This window comes from Pipistrellus kuhlii, unplaced genomic scaffold, assembly GCF_014108245.1.
Source record: "Pipistrellus kuhlii isolate mPipKuh1 unplaced genomic scaffold, mPipKuh1.p scaffold_m20_p_1, whole genome shotgun sequence".
Taxonomy (NCBI): Eukaryota; Metazoa; Chordata; class Mammalia; order Chiroptera; family Vespertilionidae; genus Pipistrellus; species Pipistrellus kuhlii.
Genome location: NW_023425404.1, coordinates 151664319 through 151690698, shown reverse-complemented (window position 1 = coordinate 151690698; position 26380 = coordinate 151664319). Strand labels below are relative to the sequence as shown.

At 35.6% G+C, this 26380-nt stretch overlaps 1 protein-coding gene and 1 pseudogene across 1 annotated transcript in view; both read left to right on the top strand.

Moving 5' to 3' along the window:
• CFAP299 (cilia and flagella associated protein 299) overlaps positions 1 to 26380 on the top strand; it is a 522006-nt gene that overhangs the window by 41924 nt on the left and 453702 nt on the right. The gene's annotated exons all lie outside the window — the stretch shown is intronic.
• Positions 22479 to 22972, top strand: LOC118708828 (annotated as a pseudogene).

The window sequence follows — 26380 nt, the reverse complement described above, 5'->3', positions numbered from 1 at the left end:
CCATAACATTGCTCTATCTCCCCCTCCCCCCCCCCAGGTCTTATTTTTGTTTGTATTGATTGATTGGTAAATATATTCAGTCTTTTTCCTTAGCTTCATGTTAGCTTCATATGAGCAGGTATCCTTTTTCTCTTGCTCACCATTGTCTCATCAGAGTCAATCATAGTGCCTGATCCTGATACATAGTAGGTTCTCAACTACTAGTTCAATATATGGCTTTTTGATTCAGGATTTGAGAGTGCTGGATATGCTGTGGACACGGAAGTAGTAATATAATTTGTCATTCAATTTGTAACACTAATGTTTATCCAGCGTTGACAATGAATCCTAGGTATGGAACCCAGGGCCTCACCTGAGCACTGTGACTTAACTCATGCAATTTGAACCTTATTACTATAAAAAAATTATATCACCAAAATCTACACCTGCATGTATCTTTTAAAAACTTACTTCTATGTGTAATTATATATTTAGGCATTTAAATAAAGCAGGTAGTTTTTAAAAATATATGTTTAATGTGTATTATTATAAAGTGGACTGTAGACCAAAATTTCAAAACTCATTTAAAATGTACTAAGGACTCATCATTTTCACAAATTCATTGATAAATTCTTTTTTAAATTTAACCTTTTCATTTTTGTCATTATTTATCTACACAATACTGATATAAAGTCTGTCAGATTATATCATTCTTATGTAAGAAGAAACTAAATTTCTACATACATATGAAGAAAACATATTTTCAAAATGTCATCAAGATATAAAGGTTGCTAGTTATTTTGTGGATTGTGTGAATTTTGATATTGTTTTCACAGCTTTTCTATTTTAGTTTTATAGAAGGTAGAAAAATGTTCTGAAGCTGTGTGCTTCTAAATTTGGCCCTTACTCATAGGGAGGGATTATTTGAAGCACCTGAAATCTGATATGAGCCTTGGAGAAAGGTACCACAAGATGATAGTATATATGATTACAAAGCAAAGAGGATTAGAAAGAGCAATATATTTTTGGAAAAGAGGGCAAGCACACCACTTGGAATGTTTTATCAAGAGAGGGATACAGAAGTGAAAAGTAATCCTTCTGCTTTATTTGGCATTATTGCTGTGTTCGATTTTGGTCTTTTCATTTGGCAATGAATATATGGAGACTCTGGTGAAGGTCCAGCGAAGATCAGCAAAAGTGATGTAAGGAATGGGGACTAGCTCCTAAGAGAGGGCTCAGTGGGATCAGAACTGTTTAACTTGGAGAAGGAAAGACCAAGGGGTGATTTAACTGTCTTCAAGTATTTGAAAGGTTATTATATGAAAGATGCAGAACAGATGTTCTTTACTTCCACAGGAGACCAAATAAAAGGAAATACTTTTAAATTGTAGCAAGAGAAATAGTTCAGTTGTTCATAAAGATGGACATAACTATAAAATAGGGATTAAACATTGAAACAGGTAACCAAGGAACATGGGGGAATTTGATCCTTAGAGATCTTTATTTAACACCACCTGCCTTGAGTGGTTGTCTGTCCACCCCTGTGCAGGGACTTTCCTATATCTCTTCTCAAAACTCTCCTTACTCTGAGATTCTACGCATGTCTTTTCCACTCTTTTGGAGTTTCTGAGAAGATATTCAGGAGTGTTTATCCAAGGATGGAAGTTAGGATTCAGCAGAAGCAGAGATAAAAGGGCTACCTGGTGTTCCCCTGAGTATCACTGGTCTCCTAAATCCGTAAGAATTAGTGACATGTGGTCTTTCTGTTCTGAGCTTTCTGAATCTATAATGATAATTCAGGAAATTATCCTAGCTACTGTCATATGGTTAGGCATAGAACTGAATTATCTCAATCTCAGGAAGGTGGTGGGTTTCTATTTTCACAGATAAAGAAACCTAGACTTCAGTTACTAGCATAAGCTCCTTAAAGTGAGTTAGTGACAAAGGCAGAACTCAAACCTCGACCTCTTGGCTCTTTTTTTTTCTATTGTAAGGAGAAGTTTTATACATTTAGAAGTGTTTTCCATGGAGACTGGCAGATTTTGTTAATGTTAGGAATTAGAGTGAGCTCCAAAAAGTAACAATCTTCACTAGGAAAACAAGGAAATATGTGTTACATGAATTAGGACCAGGTTTAGGGTAAAATTTGGTGATGTTTGGGAATATGTGTCATAATTAAGTTGCTCCCCTCTGCCAGAGCAGCACAGGATAATTATTTACTTTGGCCATTTGACCCATAATAGGGACAATTGAGTGGTGGCTTCATGAATCATAAAAGCTTTACAATTCATATAAGTTTTTGAGTTTGAGCATCTAGACCAATGAAAGGCCTGAGTGATGGGATATTGAACATTTCTACAATTAAGATAATTATAAAATGATAATATAACTATAGGAAATTTGCATAGTAACATATAAATAATTTGGTGCTTAATTCACTGATTCTTTAAAAAAAAAAAATATATATATATATTTTATTGATTTTTTACAGAGAGGAAGGGAGGGAGATAGAGAGCCAGAAACGTCAATGAGAGAGAAACATTGACCAGCCGCCTCCTGCAAATCCCCTACCTGGGGATGTGCCCGCAGCCAATGTACATGCCCTTGACCGGAATCAAACCCGGAACCTTTCAGTCTGCAGAACGACGCTCTACCACTGAGCCAAACCGGTTTCGGCTGATTCTTAATTGTTCTCAATCATTACTTATTTAATTTTATCACTGCTTAAAGTTCCTTTAGAGTTAACTTAATCTGAATCTTTGTCTTTCTAATAAAAATAATTCTGGGAATATCCAGATAGATAAATGGAATATAAAATACTTTAAAATTAAAATAAGCAATTAACATGTTACAGCATTTATCTGGTTTTAGGAACATGATACATTTCTTACTTGTTTACTCAAAGAAAAAGATTTTAAGAATCTGGGTTACATATTATGCACTTTAAACTTGTCAGGGAAGTAGAAATATGACTTCTTTCACCATTTTTTTCGTTGTTACTGTGAAGTCATCTGATTCTTGGGAAGCTTATCAAGCAAAGACGTGTTGAACCTTTGAGCGTTATTTTCTAGGATAAAATTTCTCTTTGCCTAGATCCTCTTTAACATTCTATAATTTAGACTTCTTTTACTTCATAGTAAAGAATAAGAGAGAACAGCTATATGCTGAATTAATAATAATTCACTATCAATGCCCCCAGAGGGCATTTTTATGGTGTATTCTGTACAGTGGTTTGCTTCCTGTATGACAATATGACAGGTATGAAAAGAAATGCTCTGCAGGTATTATCTCATCTAATCTTCCTAAATCATCCTGTGAGTTTTAAGAGCTGTATTAGACCCCTTATATGGAATAAGAAACTTAGTCATAGAGAGGTTAAGCAATTCACTCAGCTGGGTCCACACCCAGGCAATTTAGTGACAGTGCTTTAAGTCTCACACTGAACTGCCTCTCTGTTTGAGACCACTTGCCTATGCAGAATCTTCTAATGGTCATTTCAAATTGTCCCAAGTTTTCTGCACCTTATTTCTGATTAATAGTCTGAATCAACATATAGTTCTTACTCTTTGCTTATTAAACACTAATTATAACATCTTTACAATTCAAATAAATATTTGTTATAAGCTACTACTAAGTGAATGTATTTTGCATGACAGGTGTTGGGATAAAAGTTAAATGTGAAAAATCCCTTTGTTAAGGAACTTACAATACAGAGAGGAGAGTAACTCATAAATTCAAATAAATCTATTGCATAAAGCAGAATGTGCCAACTGGTACAAGAGAAGTATAAATAACATATTCCAGAAGCACAGAGGAGAGATTCATATTGATTTGGTAAGTATGGTGCTATGGACCTTGCTTATGGAGTGAGAGCTAAAGGATTTGTATTAAATAGGATAACTATGAGATATGTGTGGGCACAGACAGTGTACAGTGTGGAAAATAGGGACTAGTTTTCCTGCAGCTGTTGCCCATGGAGACTCTGAGGAACACAGTAGCATATGGATATATAGCTCAGTTATATGGTGGATTATGAACATCAAGAAACAGCACCTTGATACATGTACTTATCCACCCATCTGTTTATTCACTCTTTTATCAAATACCTAGTTAAAGTCATCTGTTTATTGGCATGATGATTATCTTCCTTAATGGATATACATTTCTCCCCAACCTCAAGAAGATTAAAAAATGGAGTATTAAAGTGTTTGAGAGTCAAAAGCATCTATTAATATATATATATATATATATAAAAGGCTAATATGCAAATTGTCCCATTGGGAGTTTGACCAGGAGACTGGGAGTTTGATCACTTGCTATGATGTGTGCTGACTACCAGGGGGCAGCACGGAACAAAGGAAGGCCCCAGCCAGCAGCTGGCAGCTGGAAGGCCCCAGTTGGCCCTGATCACTGGCCAGGCCTATGGGCCCTACCCATGCAAGAATTTCATGCTCGGGGCCATTAGTAGTGTTAATATTTATGTGTTAAAAAAAAACACTACTCATATTTAGTACTTTTTTGCTTAAAATGAGTAATTTCAGCCTTTGGAATAATAGCTTAGTAACCTCAAATGAAAGTGTATAATTGAGTGATCGATTTCAACTTATGATTAAAAATGTTTAATTAAAAAAATTAAATTTATTGGGGGTAACATTGGTTAATAGCATCATATAATTTTCAGGTATACATTATAATATGACATTGGTGTACTCACTACCCAACATCTAGTTTCTTTCAGTCACCCTTTATTTGGCCCCTTTACCAATTTATCTCTTCCTCATCACATTTCCCTTCTGGTAACCACCATTCTGTTGTCTGTATCTATGAGTTTTTTCTTTTATTAGTTTGTTTGTTATTTTTTTGTTTTGTTTTATAGTCCACATGAGTAAAATCATGCAGTTTTTGTCCTTTTTCTTCTGACTTACTAGGTGTACTGGTTAATAATGGCGAATTTTATAATTAAACAAAATGCAATAATTTCAAAAGAAACATAAAAAAGTGCTTTATTTAAAGTAATGTCCATAGCTAGCTACAACATTTCCCCCATCTTTCAGGTAATTTGTGGATACCGTCCCAATAGAACTTTTCTTGTTTTGAGGCAAACCATTCAGAGACCGAATTTTCTACTTCTTCATGTTTGAAGTGTTGCTCAGAAAGTGTGTGTGCCATCAATGGGAACAAATGGTAATCTGAAGGATCAAGGTCTGGTGAATACAGTGGGTGGGTTAATACATCCCACGCATGATCTTTTAATGTATCTTTAACTGATTTTGAAGTGTGTTATGGTGCGTTATCATGAAACAAAATTACTTTGCCGTGTCTTCTGGCACATTCTGGTTGTTTCACGATCAAAGAGAGATTAAAATTTATTATTTGTTGTCTATAGTAATCACTATTAATGGTTTCACCTGGTTTTAGAAGCTCATAATACACCACACCTTCCTGATCACACCAAACACAGAGTATCGTCTTCTTTCTAAAGTGATTTGGCCTTGCAGTGGATATTGATGGTTGACCTGGATCAACCCATGCTTTTGGGCATTTGAGATTCTCAAAATAAATCCACTTTTCATCAGCAGTCACAATTAGGTGCAAAAAAGACTTTCATGCCAATGAAGCAACATGTTACTGATGACTTTTCAGTTTTCCATTTGTCTTTTGTTCAGTCGATGTGGAACCCATTTTCTTTCTTTTAAAATCTTTCACATTGCTTGTAAATGATCAGAAATTGTTTGCTGAGCAATGTTTAATCTTTCTGCAAGTTGTTTTTGAGTTTGACATGTATCTGCATTTAATAATCCTTGATCTTCAAACTTTTTCAGTTGACCTGAACATTGTTTGTCTTTTACATCGAAATCATCACTTTTAAAGCATTTAAACCAGCATTCACAAGTATCTTGAGATAGATCATGTTCACCATAACCTTCCCAAAGTGTTCGATAACTTTCATCAGCCCTTTTCTCCAAAATAAAGTAATGCCTTAATACTTCCCACAAATGCTCTTTTTTGGCATGAAATTCAACATTTTTAAGTGTAGAAATATCTATGATATTAGCACCTATAGCAAATTTGACATATGAAGTGTTGAAGCTTGCTGTTAATACAACAAAATAGCATACATATCAAATCAAATATACCGTATTTTTCGGACCATAAGACGCTCCGGACAATAAGACACACCAGTTTTTAGAGAAGGGAAATGAAGAAAAAAAGATTCTGAAACAAATAGTGTCCTAAAATATTTTATGTGCATTAAAACCCAACATCACAGTCATAAACACATGTAATCAACCCTGTAAAGTAAACAGCAGCATTTAGAACCATTTTAGAGCCGGGCAAGCACACAGAGACCACACAGAGCCAGGCAAGTAAAAAAACTTTTTTTTTAAAGTATATGTGTAGGCTATATTTGGACCATAAGACGCAGGGACTTTTCCCCCCCACTTCTGGGGGGAAAAAAGTGCGTCTTATGGTCCGAAAATTACGGTATATCAACATATGTGTAACTCCATCTATTGAAAAAAATCCACATTATTAATTGGTATATCTAGTATTTCAGTTAGCATAATACTCTCGAGATCCCTCCATGTTGTTGCAAATGACCGTATTTTATCTTTTTTATGATTGAGTAGTTTTCCAGTGTGTGTGTGTGTGTGTGTGTGTGTGTGTGTGTGTGTATGTACACATGCACGAATGCATGTATGCATCTTTATTCAGTCATCCACCATGGACTTAGGTTGTTTCTTTGTCTTGGCTATTGCAAATAATGATGCAACAAACATATCTTTATAAGTAAGTGTTTCCATATTTTCAGGTAAATCTTCAGGAACTGCTGGGTCATATGGTAGTTCTAATCTTAATATTTTGAGGAACCTCCACATCCTTTTTCATAGTGGCTGCACTAATTTGCATCCAATGGTGGATGAGGACTCTCTTTTTATTCCCACATGCTCTCCAATACTTCTTTGAATTTATTTATTTATTTATTTATTTATTTATTTATTTATTTATTTATTTAGTGTGTGTGTGTGTGTGTGTGTGTGTGTGTGTGTGTGTGTGTGTGTGTTACTGATAACTAGAGGCCCAGTGCACAAAAGTCATTCATGGGTAGGGTTCCTAGGCCTGGCTGGTGATCAGGGCCAATTGGTGCCTTCTGGCTGCCAGCCGGGGCCTCTATTCCCTGGCTGCTGTCTGGGGCTTTTCTTCATTCTGGAACACCCCATGTTGGTCAGCACACATCATAGAAAGTGATTGAACGCCTAGTCTCCCCGTCAAATTCCTGAGGGGACAATTTGCATATTAGGCATATATATATATATATATATATATATCTATATATCTATCTATATATATATATATTGCCATTCTAATAGGTGTGAGCTGACATCTCATTGTGGTTTTGACAACTTGTGATTTTTCAAATTTTTTTCTTCTTTCCTTCAGCAGAATCTTTGTGCAAATGAAATCTTGTGTGCAGTTCCACAGGATAAAACAGCTACAGGAAGAATGTTGTAGCTAAAGTATTGTCAAGGGCATGGAACCCTCCCTTCCCCATCATCTGAAGGGTATATAATATATCCTAATAGGTTCCATCTTCTATTTCTAACCCCCTCTATCCCTAACATCCACATGAAACTACTCTTGGGATAGCTTAAAGGAATTTCTTAACATAGTTATTTTAGTTCTATGTACTCTTCATTTTGGTATTTATATTTTATATGAATAGTTTCATATATGTTTTTGTTAAGGACCACAAAGAGTGACTGACACTTGGCTTTCTTGGCTTACCATTTTGACCCTACAATTTTGACTACTGGCTGGAACACAGATGTGCTCAAGCAATAATTCTATGGAATTAATTTGGATAAATTCATAACATTATAAAGACATGGTTCATGTCTTTATAAAAATATCCACCTAACAAAAGGGTAGAGATTGTACCATAAATATTTTCTAAATTAAGTGCAGATAAAATGAAAATATAATTTTATCATTGCTACTACTTGGTATTATTGTAGTTGTGGTTGTGACAATATATCTAATGAAAATTTGGCAATTTTTCTAGATTAGCTAAAGTAGGGGTGTCGAACTCAATCAGAGAAGGGGCCAAAATCTAAAATCTAGCCTAAATCGCGGGCCGAATGGTTTACTGAACAGTCATAAACTGTCATTGTGATGGAAACGCAGCAGAGTGCAGTGATGACAGCGAGGTGAGGGCCACATTGCAAGGCCTGGCGGGACGGATTTGGCCCGCGGGCCTTGTGTTTGACACATGTGAGCTAAAGTATGGCTCCAGCCTGAAATATGCTGTAAGAGACTGAGAAGTTGCTGCTAATTTTCTGTTCCTGAGTTTTCCCCCAACCAAATCTATACTGCAAAGGAGGGGAAAAAAGACACCTCTTTTAAACATTTATAATATATATAAAAATTACTGCCACCTGTATAGTGGGTTACTAATTTGTATATACATTAATCCTATCCTAGCATATTAAAACTGAATGAAATGAATTATTGAATTTTGTTTTTCATATCCTATCCTATCCTATCCTATCCTATCCTATATATCCTATCATATTGTGTTATTTTAATGACTTAATTTTTTTACAGGAATTTTTGGGTTATAGCCAAATTGAGAAGAATTATATACCTCTTGCCCCCACACATGCACAACCTCCCGAATGTTAACATTCCTCACTAGAGTGGTACAGTTGTCACAATCGATAATCTTACATTGACACATCATAATCACCCCAAATTCATAGTTTGCATTATGGTTCACTCTGGATGTTGTACATTCAATGGATTTGGACAAATGTATAATTACGTGTATCCTTTATCACAGTATCATGCAGAGTATTTTCACTGCCCTAAAAATCCTCTGTGCTCTGTGTATTAATCCATTCCTCAACCTTTGGCAACCTCTCATGTTTTTACTGTCCATAGGTTTGCCTTTTCAAGAATGTCATATTGTTGTAATTATACAATGGTATGCAGCCTTTTCAGATTGGCTTCTTTCTCTTATAATTGCATTTATAAGTTTTTTCAGTGTTTTCTCATGGCTCAATAGTTCATTTGTTTTGAGTGCTGACTGATATTCCATTGACTGGGTGTACCACAGTTTGCTTATTAATTTATCTAATGGCATCTCAGTTGCTGCTAAATTTTGTCAAATATGATTAAAGCAGACAATTATGATTAAAACATCACTGTGCATGTTTTTGTGTGGACCTAAGTTTTTACCTCTTTTGGGTAAATGCCAAGGAGTATAATTGTTGAATCATATAGTTAGGGATTATTAAGTTTTGTAACCAACTGCCAAATTGTCTTGCAAAGTGTCTGTACCTTTTTGCATTTCTACCAATAATGAATGAGAGTTCTTATTGATCCACATCCTCTCCAGCATTTGGTGTTGTCAGTGTTCTGGATTTTCTGTATTCTAATAGGTATGTAGTGATATAGTATGGTTGTTGTAACTTGCATTTTCCCTATGATATATGATATGGAGCATCATTTCATATGCCACATCATTGGCATATGAAATGATTTATTTTCTTTGGAGAAGAATGTGTTAAGATATCTGGATTATTTTTTAAATACCATGTTGTTTGTTTTCTTGTTATTTATTTTGAAGAGTTCTCTGTATGTTTTAGAAAATAGTTCTTTTTCAGATGTGCTTTTTGGAAATGTTTTCTTCAAGTCTGTGGCTTCTTTTTATTCTATCTCTATTGTTTTTTTTGAAAAACATTCTTTTCTCCAAAGGTTGCTGAAAGCAAATACAATTTTTGCTAGTAGAAAGGCTAGACAACCAGTTGGTACCCACATTTTAGAAACCTGACACCCCAGAGTTATTTAAAAAAGTTATATCAGAAACAGCTTAATTATGGGCTTTCTTTATGACATTCCATTTGACTTTGCCATTTAAAATTTTGGGCCCTAACCAATTTGGCTCAGTGGATAGAGCGTTGGCCTGTGGACTGAAGGGTCCTAGGTTCAATTCTGGTCAAGGGCATGTACCTTGGTTGAGGGCACATCCCCAGTAGGGGTGTGTATAGGAGGCAGCTGATTGATGTTTCTCTCTCATTAATATTTCTAACTCTCTACCACATGTGTCAAACACAAGGCCCTCGGGCCAAATCCGTCCCGCCAGGCCTTGCAATGTGGCCCGCACCGCGCTGTCATCACTGCACTCCACTGCGTTTCCATCACAATGACAGTTTATGACTGTTCAGTAAACCATTCGGCCCTCGATTTAGGCTGGATTTTAGATTTTGGCCCCTTCTCTGATTGAGTTCGACACCCCTGCGTGAGTCTATCCCTCTCCCTTCCTCTCTGTAAAAACAAATAAAAATATATTTAAAAAATAAAATTTTGGTTGTGTTACATATGTCAAGACTTTGTGTTTTGATTATAATTTACCATATATATATATATATATATATATATATATGGTAAAATTATATATATGTATATAATTTTCATTTTTACTTTTTTTTGTTAGGTTATGATAAAGTATGTATTATCCTTTCTTTGACCATTTATAATAATTTAGGACATATAGTTGAAAACATATTAAAAGTAGGCATAAATATAGAATCTCACTATAAGTGGCATGATTATTCATTTAAATGACATTTTAAATCTACACATTTTTGCCCATGTCTATATATATGTATATATACACATATATATGTATGTATGTATATATACACATATGTATGTATGTATGTATATACAATATATATATTATATATACATATATATATATATATATATATAGAGAGAGAGAGAGAGAGAGAGAGAGAGAGAGAGAGAGAGAGAAGCTTAAGCGACCAAATGATCAGTCACTATGACACATACTGACCACCAGAGAGCAGATGTTTAATGCAGGAGCTGCCCCCTGGTGGTCAGTAAGCTCCCACAGTGGGAGCACCACTCAGCTGACCCACTTGTCCCAATGGCTCACCAGCCCGGTGGCAGCCACTTACTCCCTCAGTGTTCCTACGACTCCAATCTCTAGAGAATGGGCCAGGCACCGACAGGCCTGTGCCTCTGGCCTCCTGGAAGTCAGCCTCAGGCACTGTGGCCGCTTCCCCTTCCTAGATGCTATGCAAGGAAGAAACGATATAAAAGCAGCCATCAGGTGGCTCCCCACAACCAGCACGGATGTTAGTGGATGGACTTGGATCCTGTGCTGCCAAGGGCATCCCACACCCCCTCCCACCCCCTTTGGGATGGGCACCAGATGCAAGGCTCACAGCTGGCAAACACTGCTGTGTTGGCACAAGCCTCTCTCAATCAGGACTGACTGGGCGCAGCAGGTGGTGTTGGACTGCAGGTATCAGCCCAATCCCCTCAGGCCATGCCGAGAGACCCCATCTGTGCACGAATTCATGCACCAGGCCTCTAGTCAGAAATAAAAGAAATGTAGCAAGTTTCTCTATGACATTTCAATTTCTTTCCACAAACTTTTATCTACCAATTACTGATTTGAGTAAAATGAAGACAATTCTCAAAAGATGCTATTATAATGAGCAAACCAGGTAATATGTCAAAGCATTTTATAAATTTCATCATTGTGTTGCAATTATTGACTTAAAGATTAATTTATAGTGATTTCCCATGTATAGAAGTCACAGGCTGAGGATTTGGTAGAGGCTCAAAACATTGACTTTTGGGGAAGGAAAGCACAAGGGCAGGACTTCTATCTCAGCAACAGGAAAGTAGCCCCAAACTGGGATGTGAGATCAAGGGCAAGTGCTCTGATGTCATAGTGATGGCTTTTTACTACAGGTGGCAGTGTGTATGTGTGTGTGTGTGTGTGTGTGTGTGTGTGTGAGTGTGTGTCTATTTTGACACGATAGGTCATTTCTACTATTGTAGAAGGATTAGTTTCCCATTTGGGTGAAAATTTGAAATCTAATTGTGTTTCATATTCTATTACATCAAAGGGTGTTTCTAGTACTTGACACCCAAAGTGCAGTGCGATGCATTGTGATGTAGGAAATGGTTATGTGCCCCCCAATTCTCTGGTTTCTAACACTTGTCTCTGCCCTTAGATTTTCATGTCTTCTTTTAGTCTCACTAAAACACAGCTCTAGTGTGGCTTCTGTCTAGCTTCTCGTCACCCATTGCTCCAGCCTACTTTTCTTAATTCCCCACAACCTCCCTTCATATTCACATTCACCCACACGAACTGCTCCCTGTACCTCCATGGGCTATGGACTGGCTTGCTTCTATGCCTTTTATATGCCTGTTTGTTCATTTTCTGAGTAACTATCTGTTGGGGCCTGCTCTGTGCCAGGCACAGCTTTGCTCTCACTAAAATGACCTCTCTCTTAATCTCCCTGTCCATTATTCAAAGCACATCTAAAATATTTGTTTTTTTGTATTTAATTTTATTAATATTTTTTAATTTTTCAATTATAGTTTATATTCAGTGCTACTATATATTGGTTTCAGATGCACAGCATAGTGATTAGATAATCATATATACTTTATAGAGTGGTCTCCCTGATATTTCAATTACCCACATAGCCCCATAAATACTTATTGCAATATTATTGACTATATTTCCAATGCTGTAATTTACATCTCTGTGACTAGTCCGTAACTACCAGTTGGTACACACAATAGAATAATATTAAACCATAAGAAAGAATGAAATCTTGCTTTTATGATAGTGTGAATGGACTAAGAGGGTATTATGCTAATTGAAATAAATCAGACAAAGACAAATACCATGTAATTTCATTTGTATGTATAATCTAAAGGACAAAATAAAGAAACAAAATAGAAAGAAACTCAGATATACTGAAATACTTCTTGAAGCCTTTCTTGATATACCTTGAGAGTGCTATTCACCTTTTCTTCTGGGATTTCAAGACATAATATTATTACTTGTTTAAAGATATATTTTTATTGACTTCAGAGAGGAAAGGAGAAGAAGAGAGATATAGAAATATCAATGATGAGAGAAAATCATTGATATACTGTTTTCTGTACACCTCCTACTGAGACTGGAGCCTGCAACTCAGGCATGTGCTTGGTCTAGGAATTGAACCTTGAACTCCTGGTTCCTAGGTCCACATTCAATCACTGAGCCACACCAGTGGGTGACATAATATTATTTTATCTGTATTTTTCTAATAATAAGTCACATTCAGTTTTGTATTGTCGTTACTTATGTAAAGTTTTTTAGAACTTTTATTAGATTATAGTCTCATTGAGAACACAGGCTATGTTTTAGTCCCCTGCTAATCCTTAGCATGGTACTTTATATATTGTCATAAGCAATTGTGGAATAAATAACTTACGTTAGATTTTAAACTAGTAGTTTAAATTCAGACTGATTTTTATGTTAAAAAAAATTATGAAACCAATATATCTAGTACCTTATGACATTTTGTGGTCCTGGTACAGCAGCTTTCTAAATAATTTTTACTGATAACATCTAATATTTTTTAAAACATTATTTTAACTACATTATTCAAACTAACATTTGACAAGAATACCTAGTGGAGAAAAAATAATTTTCTTAGTAAATGATACTGGGAAAATTGGATATTCACTTATAAAAAAATGAAACTATACTATCTTATATCACCCATAAAAATGAACTCAAATGGATTAAAGACCAGAAACCACAAAACTTTTAGTATAAAACATGGAAAAAAAACTTCCTGAGGTTTGGCAATGATTTTGGATATGACACCTGAAGAACAAGCAAAAATAAAAATAAAGAAGTGGGACTACATTTAACTAAAAAACTTCTGCAGAGCAGAAGAAACAATCATAAAAATAAAAAGGCAACCTACAATGGGAAAAATTATTTGCAAATCATATATCTGGTAAGGGGTTGATGTCTAAAATATATAAATAACTCATTCAACACTATAGCAATAAAGCAAACAATCCAATTAAAACTCGAGTAAAGGATTTGAACAGACATGTTTCCAGGTACAATATATGAATGGCCAACAGTACATGAAGAGGTATTCAACATTATTAATCATTGGGGAAATGCAAATCAACACCACAATGAGATATCATCTTGTGCCTTTTGGGATGGCTATCATAAAAAAACACAAGTGATAACAAATGTTGGTGAGGATGTGGAGAAAAGGGAACTGTTGGTGAGATTGTGAATTGATACAGACACCATGAAAAGCAGTATGGCAGTTCCTAAAAAACAACAACACACAAACAAACTAGACACAGAACTATCATATGATCAAGCAATTCTACTTTTGGGGCTATATCTAAAGAAAACAAAAACACTATATATTTGCGCCCTCATGTTCATTGCAGCATTATTTACAATAGCCTTGGCATAGAAACAACCTAAGTATTTATCGACAAATGAGTGGATAAAGAAAAAAGTAGTTCATACATATTGTCAGGAAAAGGGGAGAATTTTCCCCTTCTTAAATTTTTATGGCTGAACTAATAATAAAATTGACACAAGATCAAATTAACAGGAGGAAAAAAATACAATGCGTACACATAGGAGAATCATCAACAATGCTCCAAGAAATGAGAAACAGTGAACTAGTCAGCCAGCATTTGATACTTTTCTAGACAAAGAAACAATACTTTTGTGAAGAATTGACAGGACAAAAAAAATTAGTGCTCATTAGAAAGGAATCTAAGGTTTGGATATTCATTAGTGAGGAATCCAAACAAAGTTTGGCCTTAATAGTAAATTAATAAAGACACAAGGTTTGTTTATATAGGATCCATGGGCCATGGATCTCTTAGCTCTAGTGAGGAGGTTGATTCTGGGCACCTTTCAGAGGGGAGATTTATTTCCTGCATTCAAAGAGACAAGCGAGTGGGGGAGAAGGGGGTATGGGGGGGGGGTGTAACGTACTCTTCTTACACTGGTTGTCAAGTAACTTTAATTCAGGTAATGGTATGTCATTGTGGGATATTTTGATGTGGCCTGCTCTGGGCCCTGACAATATAAAATAGAATATTATTGAGCCATAAAAAATAAGAAAATCCTGCAACATGGATGGACCTTGAGGGCATTATGCTAAGTGAAATAAATCAGACAAAGACAAATACTGTGTAATTTCATTTATATGTGGGAATCTCAATAAAAAAGAAGAAAGAAAAGAAAAAATTATTAACAAAAATAGATCACATTCATGGTGGGTGGGAGGGAAATTGAAGTACAAACTACCAGTTATAAGATAATTAAGTACTGGGAATATAACATACAACAAGATGACTATAGATAGCACTGCTGTATGGTGTATTTGAGAGCTTGTTTGGAGGTTCTAGCAGGGGAGCGCAGCTACTCGTATACCCTTGACCGAAGACCGGTCGGTCCTCTCCTCTTGGGGGAAAGTCGTCCTCTTCGACCGAGCGCGCAGCTTCGGGAGGGACGCACATGGATCGGTGAGGGGGGAGGGGGACACCCACCTAGCCAGCCAGATCAGCCAAATCAACCCTGGCGATCAATGGGGTGACAGATGTCGCAGCCAGATCTCCCTCACATTCTGTATGGTGTATTTGAAAGTTATTAAGAGAATAAATCCTAAGACCTCTCATCAAAAGGGAAAACATTTTTTTCCTTTTTTTGTATCTATATAAGATAATAGATATTAACTAAACTTATTGTGGTAATCATTTCACAATATGTGCAAGTGAGTCCATTATACTGTATACCTTAAACTGTTATATCAATTATAGCTCAGTAAAATGGGAGGGAGGAGATAAGTGAAAAAAGCAAAGAGCACAAGTGTCAGGCAAGAATTTTTCAACAAATATTTGCTGAACAAATGAATGAAAGGAAGAAAGGAAACCTGCAAAGGAATCTTGGTTCGTCTTAAGCCATGTCTGAAGAGAGGGGACGTTCCTTGCTCCAACGGGCTCTTCCCTCTCTGCCCACAGCTCTTCCCCTTTTCTGCCCACTTGGGGTGGTATGCAGAAGATGGGGTTGCAGTTTTGACATGAAAGATCACATTCTAGAATGCAGAGATGACAGCCTGAGGAGTTGAAGAAGAGGCATTATTGGAAGATGTTTGTTCTGCTTTATAAAACCTCAAATATAGATTTCACATGACCAGAAAGGGAATTAACATTCACGCTTTCCTGCAGGCTCTGGGTAAGACTTGCATTTGGGTTTATCACCAATATAGCACAATATCATCTTTTGAGAGTCATTGTAAACTAGCATTCATGGGTGGCACCATGGATGAGGCAGCTTCCTACAGGAAGATGGATTCAGCATGAAAGAATTTGTATTAGCCTGGCTGGCATGGCTTAGTGGTTGTACATTGACCTATGAACCAGGAGGTCATGGTTCAGTTCCCCAACAGGGCACATGCCCATGTTGCGGGCTTGATCCCCAGTAGGGGGCTGTAGGAATGTGGGTATGCAGAAGACAGATGATCAGTGATTCTCATCATTGATGTTTCTATCTCTTTTTCCCTTCTTCTCTGGAATCAATAAAAATATACTTAAAAAAATGTGGTTTTGAGAAACTTCAACGTGAACTCAATTCTATAACCAAGTCCATGTAGAATATTGTAAAATAAGGCAGGTAAAAATTTTAGTAAGTAAATTAAATTAAGAAGGGTAGGTGAAAAACATTAATGATAAGATAGTATATAATTAAAAGGAATTTAATTTTGAATTGTTTTTCTTTTTCTAAAATATATTTTTATTGTTTTCATAGAGGAAAGAAGAAGGAGAGAGAGATAGAATCATCAACGATGAGAAAGAATCATTGATTGGCTACCTCTTGCATATCCCCCACCAGGGATTGAGCCTGCAACCCGGGCATGTGCCCTTGTCTAGAATTGAACCCAGGACTCTTCTGTCAGCATGCCGACACTCTAGCCACTGAGCCAAACCAGCTAGGGCTGAATCTGAATTGATTTTAAGAAAATAAATATTGTAATAATTTGTTGTGTGAGAATAATATAATATGTGCACAGGTGTTGTAAGTCTTTATTTGTTAGAGATACGTATGAAATGATACGACATGTGAGATTTCCTTTAACATAGGAGGGGAGAGGAAGAATGAGATGACAGATAAAATGATTGTCAGAAAACATGAATAATTGTGGAAACTGGGTGATGGTTGCTTGGGGACTTTATGTACTATTCTCACTTTTTGGGTGTTTAAATTCTTTAATTAAAAAAAGGAAAAATATTCAAACAAGTAAGTTGGTATAGGATAGTGTCAGGGATAAAGAAGACACTCTACAAGCTTTTACTGCATCAGTGTACCTCTCTTTACTTCTCTTTGAATTGTCATAGTTTTGGGAATTATCTTGGGGAGCTGGTGTTTCGTATGCCTTGTATTAGTAATTGGATTACAGGCTGAACTTAGCATTTTTATTTTCTATGTCATTTTTTTTTTACATCTTGCAAGGCCTATCCTATAACTTCTCATGATTTTTTTCCATTGTATACCATACAGTAGGCTCGCAATAATTATTTGTTGAATGAATAATAGGTACTTAATACATACCTATTGAATTGAAAGGATAACTGTATAACAAATGACACAGAGCAAATTCTTAACTCTTGTTTTTGGTAACAAGAGTTACCAGTTTTAGGGGCTGATAAAAATATTTTCCCTTTATAATCTAATGCATTTATTACTACACATAAAGTTTTGAGAACACATCCATCTCTGGAGATACCTTTGCTAGATACAAGGGTTTTTTTCCTTCCTTTCTTTGGGGAAGGACTGATTTAGGCTTCTGTGAAGACAGTGTTTAGTGTTATTTCTTGTTCCACTATGTGTTCCTAGGTCTTTTCATTTAGAATCTCTGTAAACACAGGTGTGTAAACAGAGCTGTTGTCGATGAAAGGGAACTTTGCCCTTAGCAGGTCTCTGAACAGTTGTGTTCTGCACCTGCAGTAATAAAATGTGAAAGAGATAATGTATTGAATTTTAATCACATGTTGCCTTGTTACATATTCACTGTTTAAAAACATTTCCTTTACTGTGCAGTTGTTTGTAAAAAAGAAAACCACACACACACACACACACACACACACACACACACACACACACACACAAGAGTTGAATGGCCTGAATAGTGATTTTACACTGGGGGATGATTATAATCTTGTGTAAAAATAGCATACTCTTAAGTTAAAGTGAAAATGTCTGGTAATCAAGCTGAAAGAAAGTTGATCTCTGGAGAAATGCTGTGTGTGTGTGTGTGTGTGTGTGTGTGTGTGTAAATTTACAGATAAAGTTACATTTTGGTCCAAATACAAAGGATCATTTAGTCAATAGCTATATATATATATTAAAAATTTTATAATATTAGTATGTTTAATAAAATTGACCAGTGAAAGGGACCATAATTTGCTATCCCAAATACATCTCTTTGGTATAAGGAGTATCATGAAGTGATTATTTTTAAGAAGCAGCAGATGCCAGAAAAGCTCTGAACACTTAATAGAAGCTACCCTTTTGTCAGGAATATTTACATTTATAAGGGAAATCTCTTATTTGTTAAGGGTGTCTCCCTCTCCATAACAGGAAGGGGAGGAGGGTTAAAGCTCTAGAAACTCTCATCAATGGAGAGTCAATGAGCTAAGTCTGAATAACATTCTTATCCTTGTTTACCTTGCTTTGTCTGATAACCTCCCATAACTGACCACTCCCCTCCCCTCCCCCCCACCACAACATCTTACTTATCTATAGCTGGAGATGGTATTTAAGGTGGTGGCTTGGGAGTTACTCAGTTTTCCTGAGTCCAACTTTTATATAAAGGAGGTATACAGAATATTGAACTTTTATTTTTCTCCTGTTAATATGTTTTTCATTACATGGGGGGAGGAAGGGGAGGGTGTCTTAGCCAGTAATCTAGAAGGATAGAGGGAAAATTATTCAAATTATTCTTCTTTACCAACAGCATCAAGGACAGTTAACAGAGTACCTAGAGCTTTATTGTTTTTTTGTTTGATTTTTTAGAAACATTAGTCTGACATTTAACATGTTAATAAATAAAAACTATTTCCACATTTGTTTACCTAAATATATTCAATAATTACTTAATAGAGATTACTTCAGTTATTTTTAAAGCAAATTATGAAAGGAAAAAAAGTGTTATTTTTATTAGCCATTATTTTTCTTTATTTTTTTTTAATATATTTTTACTGATTTCAAAGAGAGGAAGGTAGAGGCAGAGAGGGATAGAAACATCAATGATGAGAAAGAATCATTAATTGGCTGCCTCCTGCACTCCTGCTATGGGGGATCAAGCCTGCAACACTGACTGGGATTTAAACCATGACCTACTGGTTCATGGGTTGATGCTCAGCCTTGAAGCCACAGTGGCTGGGCTATTCTGTGTGTTTGTGTGTTAATGTTTAATATGACCATTATATTATGTTTTGCTATGTTTTCTGAAAGATTGTGGATATGGAGTTCACTAACAATTTTCTAAAAGGTGGAAACTAAAAAAAGATTAAAGATTATCTGCTATTATTCTTTTTCATAAAAAATAAATCTAAAAGCCAGAATATATGAATTTAGGTTACATATTATATTAGCATTAGGTTACATTTATACTTTAATTTTTAGGGATTCAGCATAGCATAGTGTGGGATTTTCCAAACTTGCCTATTCATAGAATAATGTTATATAATTTTTCCTGTTAATCGGTCTCTGCTAATTTTATTATTAGCCCAGCCAGAAGAACTTACAAGGTGGGAGGAAAAATTATTCTTTTAGCTCCTCCAACAGCATATAATTAGTCCACGGTATTTAATTCACTTTGCCATTCTTTGTCTTTTAATTGGTATATTTAGGTCATACATATATTTACTGTTCCAGTCAATGAAAAGAAAACTTTATTGAAGCTCCAGGACCATGGGGTTCATGCACAGCCAAGGAGGTAGTAGAGGGGCCTTATTTGACCTATAAAGTGATGTGGGCAGGATTTAGGCCATAGGATGTAATTTTAATAATTTAAGTGATCTGTATGTGAATGGGTATAGAATCAGAAACCTTGACCTTATTAGTATCATGTCTTAACCATCTGAAATAATTACTCTAAGAAAATAATGTTCAAATGTAGTAATATATGAAGACAGTGTTTCCTTGGGAGAGAAACGAACTAATTATGGTAAAAATATTTCAGCAGAAACATCACTGCATTCTTTTAAAGTGAAATCATGAATCGAGGTAAACTAATATTTCCAAAATTATTGACACTCTATACACAATGTGTGTATTTTTCTTGGCCTTAAACACTTTTTTTCCACTAAATCAGATTCATTGCATTTGGCAAGATTTTCAGAAAGAGCATGAGGTTATTTGTGGGCTGAGTATTTGACAAGTTCACACAATGTACAGTTCAGAGTTCAAAGTTGAAATCACAGTACTGTTTTTCTTGACAAGAATTCTCTCTGGCAAAGAGCCTAGGAAAATTCTGGTAGGTTTCCATGCATCCCACCCAAAATTCAACTAATATTATAAAATCAGTCATCAGCTGGGACTAGCTAATTGCTCTAGAGTTATTTATCTGAACAAGATGACTCTTTATTAGCTTTGCTGAAACAATAGGGCATATTTAATTGAAAGACTCACAGACTGTTTTGCCTAAAATTTGGTGAGAAAGTATAAATGTATCTTTGAGAATATAAAAATCTTAGACAACTATATTAATGGTAAAATATTGTAATGGAAATACCTAATCTATATATCTCAGTATAAAATCTAAGTAGGAACTTCCTAGAAATTTTTCTGCTTTAAATTTATTTAATGATATATTATGGTTGTATTCTTACCAGGCCATCAGCATTCTTCACTTGTTAGTTTATTTTGCTGACTGTGGTGCTGAAATTTTATGCAATTTTCAACTATAAACTCTTCTTTATGAAAATCTTATACCAATTCACCTCGTACAAACTTATATTGAGCATAAAATTTGATTTTAAGAGTAGGACCAAGCTATGAAATGTTGCATAACTAATGTGATTCCAGTGGACTTCATCAGTGTTTTTTAATATAATTAAATATTACTTTTTGAAATATGTTGATTTGGGATTAGGAGCTATAATTTATTATGTGTCATTGCAAAAACAATATGTAAAATGGCCATATTTGTAAATCAAATGGAAGGAATGTCTGGATCTTACTTATAAATATGTATTTAGAAAAATCTAAAAGCAAATAAAGATGGAAACTATTTTACGGTGATAAAATATTGGGAATCAGCACTTAGTTTTCTTTCATTCATTACACTTACGTTATTTCTAAAGGAAAGTCTACTTTTTGGCATGAAGTTTCCAGTATTCATACAATGTTTGACCTACTTTATGTACTTTTGTTCATGTTAATGGGAATCTGGAGTTGGACTGAGGGGAATAAGATACCTAACTTGACATCTTTCCCAGATTAGTTTCAGCAACATGTATTTTTTTTTACATATAAACACATACTTTTTTTCTTTCTTTCTTTCTTTCTTTCTTTCTTTCTTTCTTTCTTTCTTTCTTTCTTTCATCTTTTTGTCTTCTTTCTTTATTGATTAAGGTATTACATGTGTGTCCTTATCCCTCCATTGCCCTTCTTTCCCCCGCCCCGCCCTCATGCCGTCACCCCCCTGGTGTCTGTGTCCATTGGTTATGCTTTTATGCATGCATACAAGTCCTTTGGTTTCTCAGCTTTGTTACTTATTTTGTATGCCCAGTAGAGCACTAAATGACTTCTTTCAAAGAACAAAAAATTTACTGTCATCAAAGAGGCTTTAAAAAATGGTGTGGCATAGCAGATAATGAGCAATTGTTTTTCTGTGCCTATTGTCCTTAATTTATTTTGTTCCAAATGTGTTAATTCCCAAATATCTAAAACTATGGATAGAAAAGGGATATGAAAAGCTTTATAAAGATGTGTAATTTCTCCTAAGGTGTTATTTTGTGGGAACAATATGAATGTGTCATGTACCCTAGTGATTAAACCAAGCATTTTACTACAACCATGCATTCCTAAAAAAGGGCTGTGGTGAAAGCTAAATTCCGCTTCTCAGGTGGCAGGATAGAAGAGAGAAACATTTGTGGGAAAATGAGAATACTTTACCTTAAAAAAGCACTGCTTCAAGTTTGCTTTTCTCAAAACTATAAACACATTATTTTATTATTCATACAAATGCACAAATGGTTTAGATGCTTGTAAACAAATAGTTCATTTATTTCTTATTGATTAAATTGAAAACATTTTAACTTTAAGTATTTGTCACAATTTTGTTCTAAATGTTTCATTACTTTTCAATAAAAGTTTAAGTATAGAGTATTTATTTGCTATAATGTAAAAATTACATAAAAATACCAGTTAAGTTCACCAGCCCTGGCTCCCACACACACCTCATTCCCACGCTCATGGATGTGGTTCATTTTCTGCCCTTGTTACCTTTCCCTACATTTCCTCTTCCCCTACACTTCCTCATCCCCCTGACATGAGTGGCACTCCAGTGCTGAGGGAGGTGAGAAGGGGTCACCATGGGAATGGACTCACTGCCCACCCACACATTCACCAGAAACCCAGGCCCTGTTCATGGTGCAGCCTGCTTCTGCAAAATGGTGCAATCACCCGAATTGGATTTTGTGTTGAAAACAGTAAAGACATTAATGTAAATTTGAAAAAATCCAAACTATATTCAATTGTCTTGGAGAAAGTGATCATTTTAATGAAATTGATATTTTTCACAGTATTTATCCAAGTGATTCTAAGCACACAAGAACTGAGAGATCAAGTTTATGTTATTTAGGAAAAGGAGAAGCTGCCCAATCATGGCCAAGGCTAACAGAAGGCAGGGTAAAGCTTAATTGGCTTTGTGTGGTCTTGAATAATTGGAAAGGCTGGTAAGATGTTTCAGATGAAGATATGGCTAATTTGTATTGTTTCTCTGAGATGACAACACGTGAGGTGATAAAGATGTAGATTTACCAGCTGTAGATGGATTAGATAATGATTCACAAGACAGGGATGATGAGGAAAATGCCAGAGTTGGAGTAAGGAATGTTGTCCTCATGGGAACTTGAGATAGAAAAATAACCCTGCAAGATTTTCTAATTAAGAGAACTCCTGAGTTGATAGCTCTGAAGGCAGATGCTGCATTTTCCTCCTTTAACCTATTTTTCAACCTGTTTGTTTTCTTAAAGAATTCATTAAGGGCTGATATTTACCACTGTATGGGAGAGTTTTAAGTCAGCGAAGGCAATAATCTTATGCATGAAACATCTCTCCGACTTTCATAACACTGCCAAGGTCTTAGGCATTTGTGATATATAAAAACATGTCACCTATGTCTCATTTTCTTCATAACATACATACTGACATGCTAGGAAGCTGTTGAAGTACATAACTATAAGTTTTACATTTTAGAACATGGACTCAAACCAACTGAAACTAATTGGTTGATAACTTAAACTAGTAACATATTGTTCCTCTGGTATATTCTTCAGGATTGTTTCACTAAAGTTTTATTTTTCAAAAAATTTACTTCATGTTATTGTACATAAGTGATCACTTGTCATTGTTCCAAATGCATCTTGGCTAAAACTAGTAAATGCTGTAGGATGGTTTTTAAAGCCTGTACATTTGGAATTGTTTGATCCTTAAACTTTTATATCTCTTAGCATGGAGTACATTGTTGCTTGAGAGTCTGTATGTTTTGGCTAAATTAGTATTGACACTTTCAATGTGCAAATGAGTGAAAAAATGTTAACATAATATTGGATTTTGTGTTTCTTCTCCTCCTTCTCCTCCGTTTCCTTCCTTCCTTCCTTCCTTCCTTCCTTCCTTCCTTCCTTCCTTCCTTCCTTCCTTCCTTCCTTCCTTCCTTCCTTCCACCTTGTACCAGGGCTGAAAATCTCAGTTTATGTTCATATCCATGGGGATTTTTTTTAATACTTACATTCTTTCTAACAAACTTTTGGAAGGCTTAAAAAAAGTACCAATTAATTAATTTGCCCTTTGAGTAACTGTCACTATTCAGAGCAAGTTAAAAAGAGGATATCTAAGTGTTGTATTTTACTTAAAATTTTAGTTATTTTAATAACACTTTTCAAATTTAGAAAAGCATTATTTTATAGATAAGCATTGGACATTTAAAAAGGCTTGATTATTATATTTATTATTTATACATTATTATTATATTAATTATTTATATATTATTATTTTATACCTTTATTAGATGTATTTAACACTTTCACAAGTATCATCAAGTAAAATGCTGATAAATTCTTCTATTATGGGAATATATGTCATACTTTTTTAAAAACATCTCTTTGGTGTCTTACAGTTTTTATGGTCTCAGCAAGTTCTCAGTATTTGTTAATTGGTCATTTCATTCTTTCATTCAACAACTATCTATCAAATGCCTAACATGTGAAAAGCAAACTAAATTTACATCCATTTATACCAAAATTTGTAATTTGGATGTTATACCTTGTACGTTTTTCTGTAAATATTATTAAACCAACAACTGTTCTTAAAATAATTTCTACTCAACTTCATTTTTATTGTTATAAATATTGGTTCACAAGACCCCTGATATCTTAGATCCAAATAAATGATGCCACTTGTTTTGAGTTTGTGGCAAGGACTATTTTTTGTCCCCTGATCACCATGCTCTTCCTGTTCTCCTATAATGAATGGACTCTTGTTTTGTAGCAGGACATGTGGCTATAATGTAAAGACTACATTTCCCAGGTTCCTTTGGAGATGCAGCTTCCAGACCTTTCTTAAAGAGAGGAAGGGATGCCCCTCTGCCACCTTTCCCCACCCTGCCGCTTTGAAAAGTGTGGTGATAAGAGGGGCATCCCTCCCTTATGTTGCACCATGTGGATAAGAGCAATATCTGACAGATGACAGGGCTATATGATAGAAAGGCCTGGGTGCCCTGGACCTCCAGACCTTAATGTGAAAGGACCAAACCTCTAATTCCTTTATGTATTACCTTTGAGTCTCTGTTACACATTCCAAATCAACATCGTAATTAAAATAGAATTTGATACCAGAAACTGGGTGTATGAAGTGGCATGACCTACGTATGTGGCATAATATGGTTAGCAGTTGGGAAGCAGGAAGCAGGAAGCAGAGGCATAGATACTGGAGGTTAAAGCTGATTGAACTCTGATATGCTGAGCCAAAGCGTTGATACAGTAGTTGCTTGCTTTATTTTAGAAGACAGGCCGCATGGTAACTGAGACCCTAAATAACATTAGGGGAGATCATAGGAAAGCTGATGTGTGTTGGCTGCCTCATGCTCTCCCGGCGAAATCCTTTGACAGAGATGATGAACTCAGGGTAGAGTTAGCCAGTCTGCAAGCAGAGGTGGAAAGGAATACAGTTCTGTTAAGAGAGGCTCTTTGTGTCAGGTTAGCAAAATAATTTCACTGTGAGTCCTATAATTTGAGGCCTTGAAGTTTTGAAAAAGTCAACTAATTCTGTACTTCAAACCAAAGCAATTGTAATTGGTAGCTTCAAAGCCATGGCCTTCGTAAGAGATAAGCTCAATGCCCTGCCAAATTTTGGGAGCCAGACCAGAGGCAAAATCAAATTAAGGGTATTGATTTTCCACCCAAACAAAATGATTCCGATATCCTGGATGTACCTTCCATCCAGAGAGGGGGTTAGCAAGCCACACAGGATAATGAGGAAAAGACAAGCATCTTTAGTCTTAAAGACTACATCCAGATTAGATCTTTGGTTATAGTTAACTTACATATGGAGTTAATCCAAAACAAATTGCCTGGAAGCTTGCTAAGGTTTTGAGGGAATTGTATGGGTAAAGAACATCAACACAGCCTGGGAAAGCCTGTAATTATTTAACCCCCTAGGAAATTCCCAGGCTGCCAAATCCAGACCAGCAAAAACATTCCGGTCTCTAAGAAGAGCAATCCCTGCAATCCCTACCCTATTCATTGTAAGCGAGGACAAAAGATAGTAAAGCACCTTTCAAGGGGTAGAATAAGGACTTTGGAGCAAAATGCATATTTCTTTCCAGAAAGCAGGATCAAGGGTTTCCAATGAGACCAACCAAAAAGAATTACCTTATTGTTGGGTCAGGGAATATTTATAACTCCTACTAGTAGGATTTGGTTATTGCCATGACCCAGTGACTGTTGTATGCTTCCCAATCCTCCTTGTTTAATTTCTGTATTCACCTTTTTCACACACCTTGATTACTGAGTGTGTTGGGAATGCATAAACATATATTTTAGTGTGTAGGGTGCCAAACCATGAGGCTCCATATCCATGTTTAATGGAATGCATCAGACATCCAGAAGGGAGAGACTTTTAGCTGGGTACAGTAACCAGTAGGGCTTTGGAACTTTCTCCCTTATGGAGGTAATCAAAATATCTTATGAGAAGGAGAGAGGTTCTCAGAATATTAGGGTTGCTATATGAATAAATGGC